The sequence below is a fragment of the Molothrus aeneus genome, chromosome 15 (genome assembly GCF_037042795.1).
Source record: "Molothrus aeneus isolate 106 chromosome 15, BPBGC_Maene_1.0, whole genome shotgun sequence".
Taxonomy (NCBI): domain Eukaryota; kingdom Metazoa; phylum Chordata; class Aves; order Passeriformes; family Icteridae; genus Molothrus; species Molothrus aeneus.
In genome coordinates, this window is record NC_089660.1 from 11666097 (window position 1) to 11680318 (window position 14222).

Sequence of the window (14222 nt, forward strand, 5' to 3'; positions counted from 1 at the left end):
ATTAATTTTACTGATAGCAAAATAAAGCCTTGTGATTTGGGAAATTGTGAATTAAATCTATATATTACTGCATCTCCAAGTGCTACATCTTAGGGTAGATGAAATAAAAGCAATTACTGGTAATCCTGAACAGAAAAAAGAATGTTTCAGAAGTCCATGTCACCAAGCCATCCAAAGCAATAGAAATTACTGTATGTTCTGAAGGGGTTTTATTAAATATATTCAGCTTTAACAAATCTGATTTATTTTGAAAACATATTTGTTTTTGTAAAGTTGCTTTTACACTGGCAAGAAAGCCTCCAGGGCATGATATGTGCTGTGTGATTGCTATTTGTTTGTGCACTGTGGATTTCCTTCCAACCCACTTCTCACCTAGAGCATTTGGTTACCCTAACTCAGCAAGTGACTTTAATTATCTGCTGAAAAGTGGCTGCAAGCTGTTGATTGAAGAAATGCCTCAATTCCTGTGTGTGCACCTAGCATCAATTATAACCTGCATCTATAAAATCAGGGATTTTAACACTTCCTACAGCAGCACTGCTTTTAAATCTCAGCAATACGTAGGAATCAACAATTTTAAGAGACTAAAACATTACTTAAGATTGCTTAAAGGGGGTTTTAGTTCTAAAAACTGAATTGCTCTAACTCTGGCTGAGAAAAGGCACACTGAATAAAGAATTGCAACATAGGCTTGGATCTCCACTTTCCATTATAGCCCTGCCTCCCAGCAGAGAAGATTTAATTGCTGTTATGCTGATTATTATTGCTATTTTTTTTCACTGTGCTATCATTCTGCACCACTGGGCTGTGACAGTAAAACAGGACTAAGTTTATTGTTAGTTTACTGTTAGTTACAGAGACCTGGGGAACTTCAGGATGTGCAATACCCCTCCTGTTCTGGGAGTGACTAGAACTAGAAGACAGGTAGGTGCCAAGAAAGAAACATCTTCCTGCTGCTTAAGCTGGGACTCACAGAGTCCTTTACTCCTTTCACTGTGCAGTGGATGAAGGATCTCTACAGATTGATACAGGCAGAACCAGAGAAATCCTTTTATTTTATTGTATTTTAAAACAAAAAGTAACTTCAAGGGGAAAGGAACACGCTCTAACTTCCCTCTCGCTTATATTCAATAACCATGAAATGAAAATTCCTGGAAAATTCTCACTCATCTAATTCATCTTTCTTATTAAAATTAGCAATGTGTCACATGCTTTCTGGCTTTGTTGAAGTAGGTTGGTGTTGATACTACCTGACAGTGAACTTTCTATGCTTTTAACTACACCTAGCAAGAACAGCAAAATAATAAAACAATCTGTCAGCAGTTCACTTTGGCTGCTCAATAGTTTAAACAGCAAATAAGTGTTTCTGTGGGAGCACAAAGGAACTTTTGAGTCACTTACAGGCAGAGATCACTCTTGATTTAGATACAGGGCTCTACTTTATAATGGAGCTTTTGAAGACAGACATTCCACCTCTTCTATTGATTTTCTGTACATGAGCTCGAATAACTAAACCCAAGATTTCTGCATTCATACATCTATCATTCACCTAGTACTTTAAATAGGGAACTGATGCTTTAGAAGAAACAAAAATGCTACCTCATGTTAGTTTGTGTGCATATATCTGTATTTATATGCATTGCATATTTTTAACACAGACCAATTGAAAGGATTTAGACTTTATACAGTTGTTTTTTTCCCCACTGAGTGTTTGCAAATTCATCTTATTTCTTTAAGGATATACTGAACTACAAGAATATACTGAAAAATTTGCAATCACTGAGAAATCAGAAGTCCATAACCTCAGATCCCTACCCCTGTCCTAATGATGTACTTGAAAAAAAATCACTAATTCAGCTCATAGAAAAGAATAATAATTCCAATTGTTTCTTTTCTGTCTAGGAATAACCACTAAAATGAATTAGCTGTTACTGAAGATTGGAGAAATCCCACCTGATTGGCATTTAGATGCCTTTAATCAATATGCAAGGGTGAGAAGTCACTTTAACATTTTATTTTTTCACATAATATTGTTTCTTCTTCATCCTAATAATGAATTGCCTTAATAAGAAAAGGCTGAAAACTGAAATGGGGCAAGGCAGCAGTAAGAAAATTGAAAAATGTGCAAGGAATATGCTTAAATACATGACTTTGCCTTTATTCATCACATATTTATCAAACCCATCAGATTTAATCAATAAAAGCTGGGTTGATTCATGGCTTACCAGTGCTGATAAGTACTCTATTACTATAGGCTCTACCTTGGAGACTTAACATATGTGGCTTTCACACAGTGAAGGCAGCCAGATCAAATTTCACCTCTTTCCAAAATCAGATTTAAGTGTCACTGATCTCAAGAAAATCTGTTCCACACATTCCACATCAATTTTAGATTTTACTTTGTAAAAAAAGCAGGTAATAGCATAATCTCATCATTTAAATTTGTAACCCCATGTCAAACAGAGAGCCTCACACAGCTTCATATCTCTAAATCTTCAGCCCTCAATTGTTCTGACCTCTCACCTGTGCTGTCAGGATTTACACTACAGGAGAAGGAAAAAAACCAAACAAAAACCCCCAAAAATCCCAACAATCCACTCCCAAATCCATCCTGCAAACCAGATGAAAACTCTGGCTGCTTGCAGAGAGGAGAACATAACTGCAGCCTCCAGACCAGCGTGACCTTGTTGCGCAAGTTTTCCTAAAATCTCTGACCTGAGGGCTTCTCATTGAAATATTCCAGATCCTTGTGTCTCCTTGAGCTCTGCTGCTATTAATAACATGGGCAGCAGGGCTTATTCTGATCTGTTTTGGTTTTTTTTTGTGGCTTTTTGAGTTCTTCAAAGGAATGTCTGTTTCTTGTGACAAACATTTATTCTCATACTTGATATTCTACAGTTTTATAAGAAAAGACAAAGAATTCTCTGTCCTTGTTGGAGATCGATTGAGACACAAAAGCAGGAATTTTTTTCCTCATTGCAATCTCATTATTATGTGCAAATGCCCTCAATATGCAGTGTTTAATTTTAATCAGTCAACTTCCTATACAGTAAAAAATAAAAGGCACTACCTGGATGTTTCAGATAAAAGAAGGCTGGTTTGAGTGTTCCTGAAAATTACATTCTCTTAACTAGATAAATTCCAAGTACTTCTCCGTTTTGTAAAAGAAAAGAAAAAAAAATCCAAATTCAAAGAAATAGAAAAAACCCAGGAATTCATGCATATGTTACATAAATGCAATCAGGTGGAGTGCATTTAATCCCCTGGATTTCAATATACCTGCTCTATTTTTCAAATTTTGTTGGTTTTCAAAATCTCTTGATTACCTGAAATAATTTGCTTTTCTTAAAAATACATACATAAATAAATATTGGATTTCTTTTCAAAATGTTATATGTGAGTACTGATATGATAAGAAATATTTTTTTAATAAATGCAGCAAAAATATAATATAATCTGTTAATTGTGTTCAAGCAGGCCAGACGGCGTATAGCTTGTAATCTTTGGGGAGCAACAAATCAGATTAGTGTGCTCCCATACACTGCCTAATGCTATCAATTTCTGCTTGGAATCTGTAAGAAAGGCAAAAAAAAAAATTGGAAAATTAATGTGTAACAGTCTATAGTATTATCTTATTATGGAGTTTGCACTAATGGGGCCAATCTGTGCATGGTGTGCTTTCTCCTGGGGAGTCATTAGGTGCCTGAATCAAAAAACATGTGGAATAGAAAAAGCTTTACAAAACCAGCTTTAAATAAAGAGGTAATTACATGCAAAGGGCATAATGTTGACAGCAATTATTGCTGCTAACCTGGAAATACAATTTACTTAAGCAGTTCTCTCACAGTACTACTGTTTCCTATGAGAAGTCATATTATATTTCACTTCTCTTACTATGGGCAGCTTCTTTCTAATGTTCTGTGCTCCTCACCATCATTCTAGATTACAACAGCTTCAACAGCTACAACAGCCAGAGAAACATTAAGACAGCACACAAAGAAACTATAGCACAGAGAAATGTCACCACAGGTCACAGAAGTGACCAAATCAGTAGTAAGTGTGGAAACAAAAATCTGTTTCCCAGTCTGGTGCTTTTCCAGAGCAGCTGCTCACCCTTACTGGGACACAAAAATGAGCTTTCTTTAAGAGATACACATTTTTGTCAATCTAATAACAACAATCAGTGACTTGACCTATAAAAAGAAATGCACCTTGTTCTAGACCTCAGAGCAGCACTCCATAAATGGGAATTTTCATCAGGTGGAGCCTCCAGGGCCTGGTGCCAGTGTGCACTACTTGGAAGTGGGTTACACACCTGAGATATTTAACATTTCCTGCTCCTTTTTCTTGTAACAATTGTACTCACATATCCATTAGCATTCAGTCACCAGTTTTCTCTACAGAACACAAATATAGCCAAAGAAATACCATTCATATGAGTCTGGCATGATGTCACCAGGCTGGCTTTTAATCCCTGAGCCACACAGGAGGGAGCTGCAGAGGCTCTGCTCAACATTTAGGAAGCAGTGTTGAGTGATGGGCTGTGCTTAGATACCCTGGAAATTGAAAAAAAATATCAAGGGAAAAGTGCACACAATGTCAGAGACACTAAGCCTTGCTTCTGACATTATGGTATTAGCTCTTCTAGCCCAGATGACTGATCATTCCAAAGATTACTTTGGAATTAAGAAATTTTCTCTGAGAGAATCTAGAGATATAAATACTTGTAACACATAAGAGGTTTTTTTCCCTGCGATAAAAGATGACTGAAGACACAGAGTCCTTCAAATCATGATTATACCTAACCTGAAACCATTCTCATTTTGAATGAATGACCATGATTAAAGCCTCTTAGGATTCAAATATATTTATATAAAAAGACAGGTACTCATGGGCAAGCACTAAGACCCATGATCAATTGGGTTTAGATTACAGAGTTGCTGCCTGGATATAAAATGTACATTCCATAGACACAGAATATGAGGATTTGAGGAAATTTCCAGTTTCACCAGCAGAATAAGCAAGATAGAATATATATTAAATGTTCATAGTGCAAAAGGAGAAAATTAACATACTGAGAATTCTGAGGATTTTTAACAGTGCAACTCAGGCCAGAGAGAGATTTAGCATCTCCAAATTCACAATCCTAATCTTGAGACTCAGACTAGAACCTGGACTCCATATGCAGAAACTGGAAAGAATTAACCTGCAGAAGGGTACATCCCCTTGTAAGTCAGGTTTGATGACCTGATTTTGGGGGATGTACAACTTCCCACTGGCAATCCAGGTAGACCAAACAGTTTATTTAGCTAGATCATTGTCCTTAGGTGAGCTAAACACTAACTCATCCCACAAATGCTACTCTAAGGTTGTTTTTTTATTTCTCTTAGCATTTAGAAGCACTCAGCAGAATCACAGAACACAAGGACATTCTCCTGAACTGAGGGATGGAATTGCTTTTAATATTGGTCTCATATTATAGGGGAAAAAAAATTATGCAGACACAGCCCAGCCACAGTCATAAATATGCTCAATTTGCCTGTGAACTGAGCCATTTCTATATCTGCTGAACATTAATAGTCTCAAAAATGGTAAAGCATCACAGATACATGTAGTGTGCTGCTGGCACATACCTGAACAACATTAAAAGGACTAATATCCTCCAACATCTTTCTTCTCTAAATGAAGAACAAAACATGGGGGCCCTAAAGCCCAACAGTAGATCCCTCTAGTTGAAATCTGTTCCCTTAATGCACTGTGCTGTATACTTGCATTATGACACAGCCCACAGCGAGGCAATCACATGGCATTTTACCCACACAACTCTCCCTACCACACATAACAAGCCAACAGAGACTTATTGTTCTCTCAGATACAGAAAATATTTCAACAGCTAAAAGCAAGTGTGTACATGGGTATCTTTTGTGGCAAGCCTGTGCTTTCCTGTTACAGAATCTACAAAACTGGGCAGTGATTTCTCTCACACAATCATGAGAGAGAGAGAGAAAAGGAAGAATATGTGAAAGAGGTATAATATTCATTTGCATACATCTTTCAGGGTACCAGAAAATCACTCAGAACAAATGTGAATATGTATGTGGTAATAACTTCCATCCTTATTTCAAAGGACTGCTCTTCCACAGCAACACATTAGACAGGAATTTCCTCAGTCCTCCTGTAAGCTACCTAAAATAATTATTAAATTAAAAACCTAGCTTTGAAAAGGTGTCTGGGATCTATTTAGACAGCTGTCCAAGCAGCCAGAACGCAGCGTGCCTGATCACTGGGAGAGCTGAGCGCCCGCTGTCAGAGCAGGAGGAGCGAGGGCAGCGTCCCCTCCTGGGCACTGAGCTTTGCCTGGGGTGACAGGGCTGTCCTCTCGCCAGGAGCACTGAGCTGGCAGGGACAGCCCATCCCTCCACACTGCTCTGCACCTGGGCCCCCAGAGCCTGCCAGGAGATGCCTCCTCACCCCACACACAACGAGCAGCAGCTGCAAAGGGCCCAAAGGGCTGGCACAAGTGGAGGGCAAAATGGGAGAAAGACTTCTGCTCTCTGTCACAGTATTTGTAAGTATGTGATTAATACTAATGTAATGTGTAAGGATCACCACTGACATAAAGGGTATGAGAAAATATTTTAACTGTGTCACAAGTGGGATTTTGACAAAATCAGATAGTTCATTAGTGATACATTACAGGTCATCACATTAAAAATTGTGTCCATGAAAAAATATTTCAGTTATAAACCCTTCCATAACACACACAAAAAAAAAAAAAAAAAAAAAAAAAAAAAAAAAAAAAAAAAAATTAAACTAAGGATCAATATGAATTCTGGAACCACACTGCAACTCAATATTTCTTTCTTCATTGCTATGAAATCAAGTGGCATAGTAATAGAACCCATGGTTTATAAGCTGCAGCACATTGAAATAATTCAGGATTTTTCTTCAGAATTATAGACAGAGCTTTTTCAATTCCAGTTCCACTGGAAAAGACCTTCACTTGATCATTCCCAGATGAAATTATGGGAATTATTATTATTTCTGCCAGAGCTTCCTCAGAACAAAGTTTTGGTTTTCACCTGTATTTCTATCAGATCTTTTTCCTGGGCACACATGCTAATGCCCAGAGCAGAACAGAAGTCAGCAGCAGCACAGACTTCCATAGCATGCTGCCAGTCTTCAGCATGCTTCAAACTAGGTGCACCATTTCTCTTTTTCATAAACATAAAGAGAAAAAAAAAGCATTTTGGTTCTGACACTAAGATTTTTCTGAATAAACTTGTTCTTTGCATTGTTCTACAAGATGGCAACTTTCATTATCCTAATAAATTAACAAGAAAAGACATCTCTGTTGCAATCATGTTACATAAACATCTCACCGATAGAGATATATCATTAGATTATATTTTAAGCTCCCATATGTCACTAGAATTCATGCTGAAGCCACCTTACAATGCAATCTTTATGACAGATTTCTGTGGATTAACCAGCTTCCAGTTTTCTCTGACATTTTGTTAAAACTTTAATACTCTAAGCACTGTCGTTTGACATGCTTTCTGCCACTACTTTTGCCAAGCACAAGCATATGCTACAACACAGCAAAGGCTGCTCTTTGACTTACGTCTTCCACAGGAAAAATATTTTGCACTGACACTGCATATTGTTTTAAAAGTATTTAGCTGATTAATATGTCATTTTATACATGTGGGACTTTGCTTCCACATGTTTTGTGACTCTTATTACAATCTGTTTAGATAGAGCATGTTAACAGTATGAAACTGACTGACTCTTTAAACATGCCTTTCCCTATCATAGCAGAAACCTGCCAAGGTTAATCACAGGAAAGAACTTCTTAACTAAGGAGCAGGACAGAATACAACACCAATAAAATGATGATGATGATACAAGACAGAAAACAGGCTCTGTCCCCCTTGTGGCACAGAGCATAGGTCACAGATTCCACAAGTATGCTGTCAGGGGAGTTCCCTGGTATATCCATATTGGAATAAAATGTATTGTTCTCCCTTCCTACAGAAGGCTGAATTTTTTTTTCTTGAAAATTCTTAGGTTAATAAAGATGACTTCCAGATTTGAAGCTACAGATAATGAGAAGTTGCAGGGCATGAAGTATCTAAAACTAGATTTCTGTTTCATTCCTACATATTCATCTGAAAATTCCTGGAAATACTTGCTGCAATAGGTGATCTTCAAATGATGCAGCATGCCATGCCCTCCCTTGCTGAGTCAGCTCTGGAAAGAAAAGTGGAAGAACATCATCACCACTTCTTCACAGTGGCCTCCTTTTAGGCATTAGGACTAGCTAGAACTAATACCTGATACCCAAAAGCATGATTCCTATTAAGCAGAAATATCTGAGGAAACGTAAAAAGAAGGTGAACACCCCTCCTTAATTTCCAGAACATTGGAAGAAAAGCAAAGTTAACAGAAATACATTAGTTCTTAAACAGCAACCCAGAATAGTGCCAATTTCATGAACACCTAAAAGCCAGGAATACTGACAAACTGAAATTGCTCAAAGCCCAGCAATGCCACTGGAAGTTCCTGAGGACATTTTAAATAATATTGCACATTCTTATGGGCTTTTTTTTTCACTGTTATAAGCAACAGAAACACACACAGTACTGATGCAGGGTACTGTGCATTTTCCCTCTCAAAAACCCCAAAAAACCCAACCACCAAAACCTCTAGTACTCATTCTCTTTTAAATTATTTTCATAGCACAGAAATTACACACACAAGGTAATAGAGAGGATAACTACTTCCCATTGTTATTCCAGAGGAGAACCTGAGACAAATTTACAAAGTCACAGCCTTTTGTATAGCTCAACCTGTCCTGTGCCTGCAAATATTGAAAGATAAACACATCTATGCATACTCAAATACTACTCAGTATGTACAGCAGTATACTTGTTATTTGCTGATGCTTGTATGCACCTGAAGAGGGAGTGCACACCATCACAAGGAGAAAGTGTAGACAACCTACTAGAAAATAAATCAAAACAACCTTTATGATCTTGATTATACTCAAAGACACTCATTCCAGCTCTGCTTCAGACTGGTAGGAGGAAAATGCAAATACAGTCTTTGGGTAAGACATGTTGAGTTCCTCACCTGTTTATCAAGCCTTAGTTTTGGGTTTTAATTAACTGTGTATACAATGGTAATTTAATGCTGGTGTATCTATCATCACATCCATCACTCATGCAAAATCTATTTATCAGCAAGGTTAGGGGCAACTGTACTGCCATAGATCCTGTCAAATGGTTTTCTGCTTGTCTTGAGAGCTCTCCTGGTGTGGATCACAATGAGTGCAAGTCCATCCCTGCATCTCACTGTGGTTATCTTTTTACTTCCCATTCCTACCACCTCCACTTTGAACTTTCACTGCTGCAATTTCAGATCTTCACTTCTTGTCCTAACCAACATGATAGAGAACAGATTATCCTCTTCCACTGCAGTATATTTTGTACATTACAAGACTCACACTTCTCTTCCTTAAATTCCCCTTTACCAAACAACTCTTATCCTCTAAGTCATGTTTTCTAGGACTTGGGTTAACTTTCTTGCTGTGCTTTGGATATTCTCTAATGGATACAAATCTTCCTTGAGGTGCAGCCCTTAGACGACATAGCTTGACCACCAGGTATTACCACTACAGGACCAAACAGAAAAATTCAGTTACTGTACAAATAGCACTTCCACTTATAGACCCTGATGCCAGCCTTACTATTGCTGCCAAGCAATCAGTGTCACATCACAATCCATGATATCTCCCCAAGGCTGGGCTTTTTTATTTTGTTTTGATTCCCACACCCCTGCCCTGGGCTGCCATTTCAACCTTGTTATTTCACCATTCTGAGATGCCAGTATTAGATGTAAAATTGGGAATTTGATTTTTTTTCAGGCCACCTCTCTAGTGAGAACCATGAAAACCTAACTCTATCCTTTCAAGCTGCACAAATGTTTTGAAAGTTCCATAATCTTCAGATCATTAAATGAAAATAGTGAAGAGGGATTTGATAAAAAATTGTTTCTTTCCTGAAAACCCAATAATCACATTCATGTTATTTTCCAAATGTGGTTTTCTCTAATCTGTGTTTCCTCACCTTGTTTATAATAATGTCGTTCAATACAACATCAGGAGCCTTACTAATGTCAAAATATAGGACATCTACTGCCTCCAGCAAACAACTCTGCTGTTCAGAAATCATCCAGGCACCACCACATGGGATCCACTCATGAATGGGAGTGTTAGGTTCAAAATGGAAAAAAACAGACACAAAAGAGATATTTGCATTGGCAGGGGGGAGATATAGACACCTGACCATTTTTTCAGACTAGAGGTTTAAAAATACTAATTGGACAAATAATTCTGTTGCTCATTTGAAATCATTAACATTTCCAGCTCTTAATGTGACTGCCCAGAGGTGATTTTTCTCAGGAGACTGAGCCTCTAACAGTGCCATTGTACTGGCAGCAGTCTCAAGGGCTCCTCAGCTGGCACAGAGGGCAAGGTCTCACTGTGCTGCCAGCTTTGCAAACACTCTGGTGAACGCTTTATTAAAGAAGGTTTAGAAAGGAGAGCAATCCCTTATTGATGATTCAAACACAACAACTCAGAAAGCAAATCTCAGGATTAGCACGGAACCATCAGTGGCGAGGCGCAGTTATGGGGACACTGCCCATGAAGTGGCAGAGCAGACACACCAACTGCATTGACTCTTGACATTTGTGCCACAGCCCAGGGCAGACTCTGAAAGGCAGGAAGGAAAAACCTAGAAATAACATTTCTGAGGGAGGTATGTTACTACTCCACTTAACAGAGCAGGGAGGCAAAGACATAGATGCACTTACTGCTAGAAAGGCAAGTGATGAGAGAAAACAGAAAAAGGCAATGAAAATCAAAAATCCAAACAGCACAGAAGTGCTTTCATAGCCATAAAGGTTACTTGCCAATTTTCTGTGGGATGACATCCTTTCAGGAAAATACTCAAGAAAGAATTTCTGGTCTGGTCATAAGTATGGGCATACTTCACAGGACATTTAATGTTATGACACAAATCACAAGGAATTCAAGTAATCAGCATGTCTTGAAATAACACGGGAACATGAAAGGAGTCAACTTGGTTTATAACAGATGGATAACAACTGCAAAGCTGGTCCTGGGCTCCTATCCTGACATTGTGGGATTACCAAATTGTTGGGCTGAATGTGGACTTTGTGGAGCTTTGAAAAAATTCTGATAATTTAGGGATAGGTGGAATTTTAAAGATATGTGCAAGACTTTTTTTCATTGCTCAAGAGGCCTGTGATAACCTTACCTTCTTTTATATATGAGAAAGAAAGTGGTCGTCAATGTTCCCCCTCTTTCATGCACTAAACAATTAATAAGCAAGGATGGATTCTCAGAATTTTTTATATTTCACTCTAACAACCTGAAAACTCAAATCAACATCAAGCACACAGCAAGTGAACTGGCTCAGTTCCTTTTTAGGAAGATCAGAGCTCTTCATGTTCAGAAAAGAGAATACTGAGATAGGCACCAACTCCAACAGACCACCTTTTCTCTCTTAAAATACCCTGAAAGTTACAGAACTTTTTTCTACTTTACTATCATCATTTTTCAGAGATACCTGCATACAGACAGGTAAAAAATAGATATGGAATGAATAACCTGTCCCCTAGATGAAATATTCAACCATTAGCAAGATTTATGGAAGTGCAAGCATGTGCATTCCATAAGCCAGCATGTCTACCCTTAGAAAACAAATTGCTAGGAAATATATCTGATCATACACTTCCCAAGGCCTTTTTGCACTAGTTTCAACAACCTAAAATGCAAAAATACGTAATCTAGCTGCAGATACACAATAAATAACACCCAATAATTTCCTCATCAAAAGCTATTATAACTAAAGAGAACTTCTATTTAAATGTGTTTAATTAAATTGTAACATTTATTCTGAAAACCAGACCTATTTTAAAAATTAGTACTTATGGTCAGCCACTGGTATACTGATAGGTCGAGAACTGTCAATCAAGAAGGATTTCACGCTGTGTACACCGAGGCACTGATGCCAAATTCAGGAAACAGTCACAGGACACAGGATCTCCTTGAGACAACACAAAGCACCAAACCCTGCCTTGTCCAGATGGCAACTGGAGCAGACTGGCCTCACACCTTGGGCATCTATGAGCAGCCATCAAGAAAAGACTGGGCAAATCTTTGTCTGAACAGTAAAAATCTCATTAAGCCACTCTGCCACAAGGGTGACAGCAGAATGCTTCCATGGCTAAACCTCCATACACTGATGACATGTTCCCAAAAATCTGGAATACAAACCCATTTATTAAATGTGTGTGTGCTGATACTCTGGGTATCAGCACACACCAACAGTAACAGGTTTTATGAGAAACCAGCAGCACTCAGCTCAAAAGAGGGACAACACACTTCAGACTGCATGTTCCAGTTCCAACAACGATGACTTGAGATGGGAACATCTCTTATGCAAACCTCTTTAAAGGGTGAAAGCTTTTGGTTAACATTTATTTGATCAGATTTTAGTGAGATAAGGACTCTGAATCTCTTTTAGCTATGTTGACCAGAAAACTACATTGACATCAGCTGTTCCCACACACGCTACAGGAAATAGCAGTGGCTTATTGATAGATCTGTCTTCTGCAGACAGCTGCAATGCAGTGGACAAAATCTAAGACAACCAAGGGGCTGAAAATAGTCCAGGTTAAAGTACACAGAGCTCCACATCAGCTCATCTGCCCTTCTTTGATTCTGTAAGAACAGATGTACACTATCTGCTAATTATCTTCCTCTATGCAACAGACTCCGATATTTTGCTCAGATATTTTTATAGCATACTTTGATATTTTTATCATGATTGGAAAAACAATTTAGATAAGGAAAGATCTAACTAAAAGGCTTGCCTAGTCATCATTCTCATAATTATTTAGGGCTTACATTCATCCTTCCTATGGAAGCAGTTTGCAATCTATTCTGAACAGCTCACTAGGGATGATAGTGCTTGAGCTGAGAGCTGAGCTTCTTCGAAGGTCAGACACTCATGGAATAACCATTATGCAAAAGCAAATCAGGAAATTTGGATATATATTTGCAATAACAAGGTATTGCCTCCTTTTTTACAGACTGAGTGAATTTTTGGCTGGTCAAGAGGCCTCATGTGTTGACTTATGAACGTGTGGAACCAACACTGCTGTATTTTCAGTCCCAGCTGGAGTCTCCCTAGTGAGCTGTGTTCTACCTTCTGGCTAAAATACTTGCCACAATCATCCAAATCCCTGAAGGTAAAGATGACTTTAAAAAGCCCCAAAAAAGGGAAAAAAAAAAGAAAGAAAGGAAAAAAAAACAACAAAACAAAAAAACCCCCACAAAAACAAACAGCTGCTCTAGGTTGCCTTGTGTTTAAGGAAAACATGCTGCATTCCAAACCACAGTATTTTCCCTGTAAGAGAAAGAAAAAGCACAAAATGTCATTGTTTCTATCATCCTACTCACCTCTAGAGCAGCCATATTAACATCTCAGTATTCATTCACAATAGCACTTTCTAGTCCAAGAAAAGAGAAACTCAAAGAAGTAGTTAGAGGAGCTGGACTTGGTGGGAGGTACTGGCTACTGCTCAAGCAGGAAAGATGTGCTCCAGCCCTTTCAAAAAAAAGCTCATCTTCCAACAGCAGATTTCATGCCCAGAAAAAAAAGTGCAGCTTTAATCAGCCTAGAGAGCTCCCTGTAAAAGCAAGTCATTCTGAGATATCAAGTATGAAAACAGGTTACAATGCTTGTTCATATGTGGCCATTACAACTATGAAAATCATCCTTAAATGAGAATTACAACACTGCTTTTGCCATTTAATGTCTGGCAAAATTATGGCCATACCATATGTAACAGGCACATTGACCTAATTTATCAAATATCTGTTTTTAAATTCCTTAAAATCAAAAGCAATTTGGCATCCAGCCATAGAACAAAGTGTCCCTGAGTAGAGCTTCAAGGCCAAATATGAGCTAGCACATATGTAAATATGTGCAAATAGGAACTCACTGTTCAGTTACAAAGATCTATCTTCAAAAAAAGGTGACTGAAAGTCTCTTCATGGATCACTCAGCAGCACAAGTTGACAGGAATGTGCACAGTAGAAATGCTACTTATATTTGCACCACTTT

At 38.1% G+C, this 14222-nt stretch overlaps 1 protein-coding gene across 2 annotated transcripts in view; it reads right to left on the reverse strand.

Annotated features, from left to right (window-relative positions):
• Positions 1-14222, reverse strand: part of GABRB2 (gamma-aminobutyric acid type A receptor subunit beta2) — a 138062-nt gene that overhangs the window by 41676 nt on the left and 82164 nt on the right. The gene's annotated exons all lie outside the window — the stretch shown is intronic.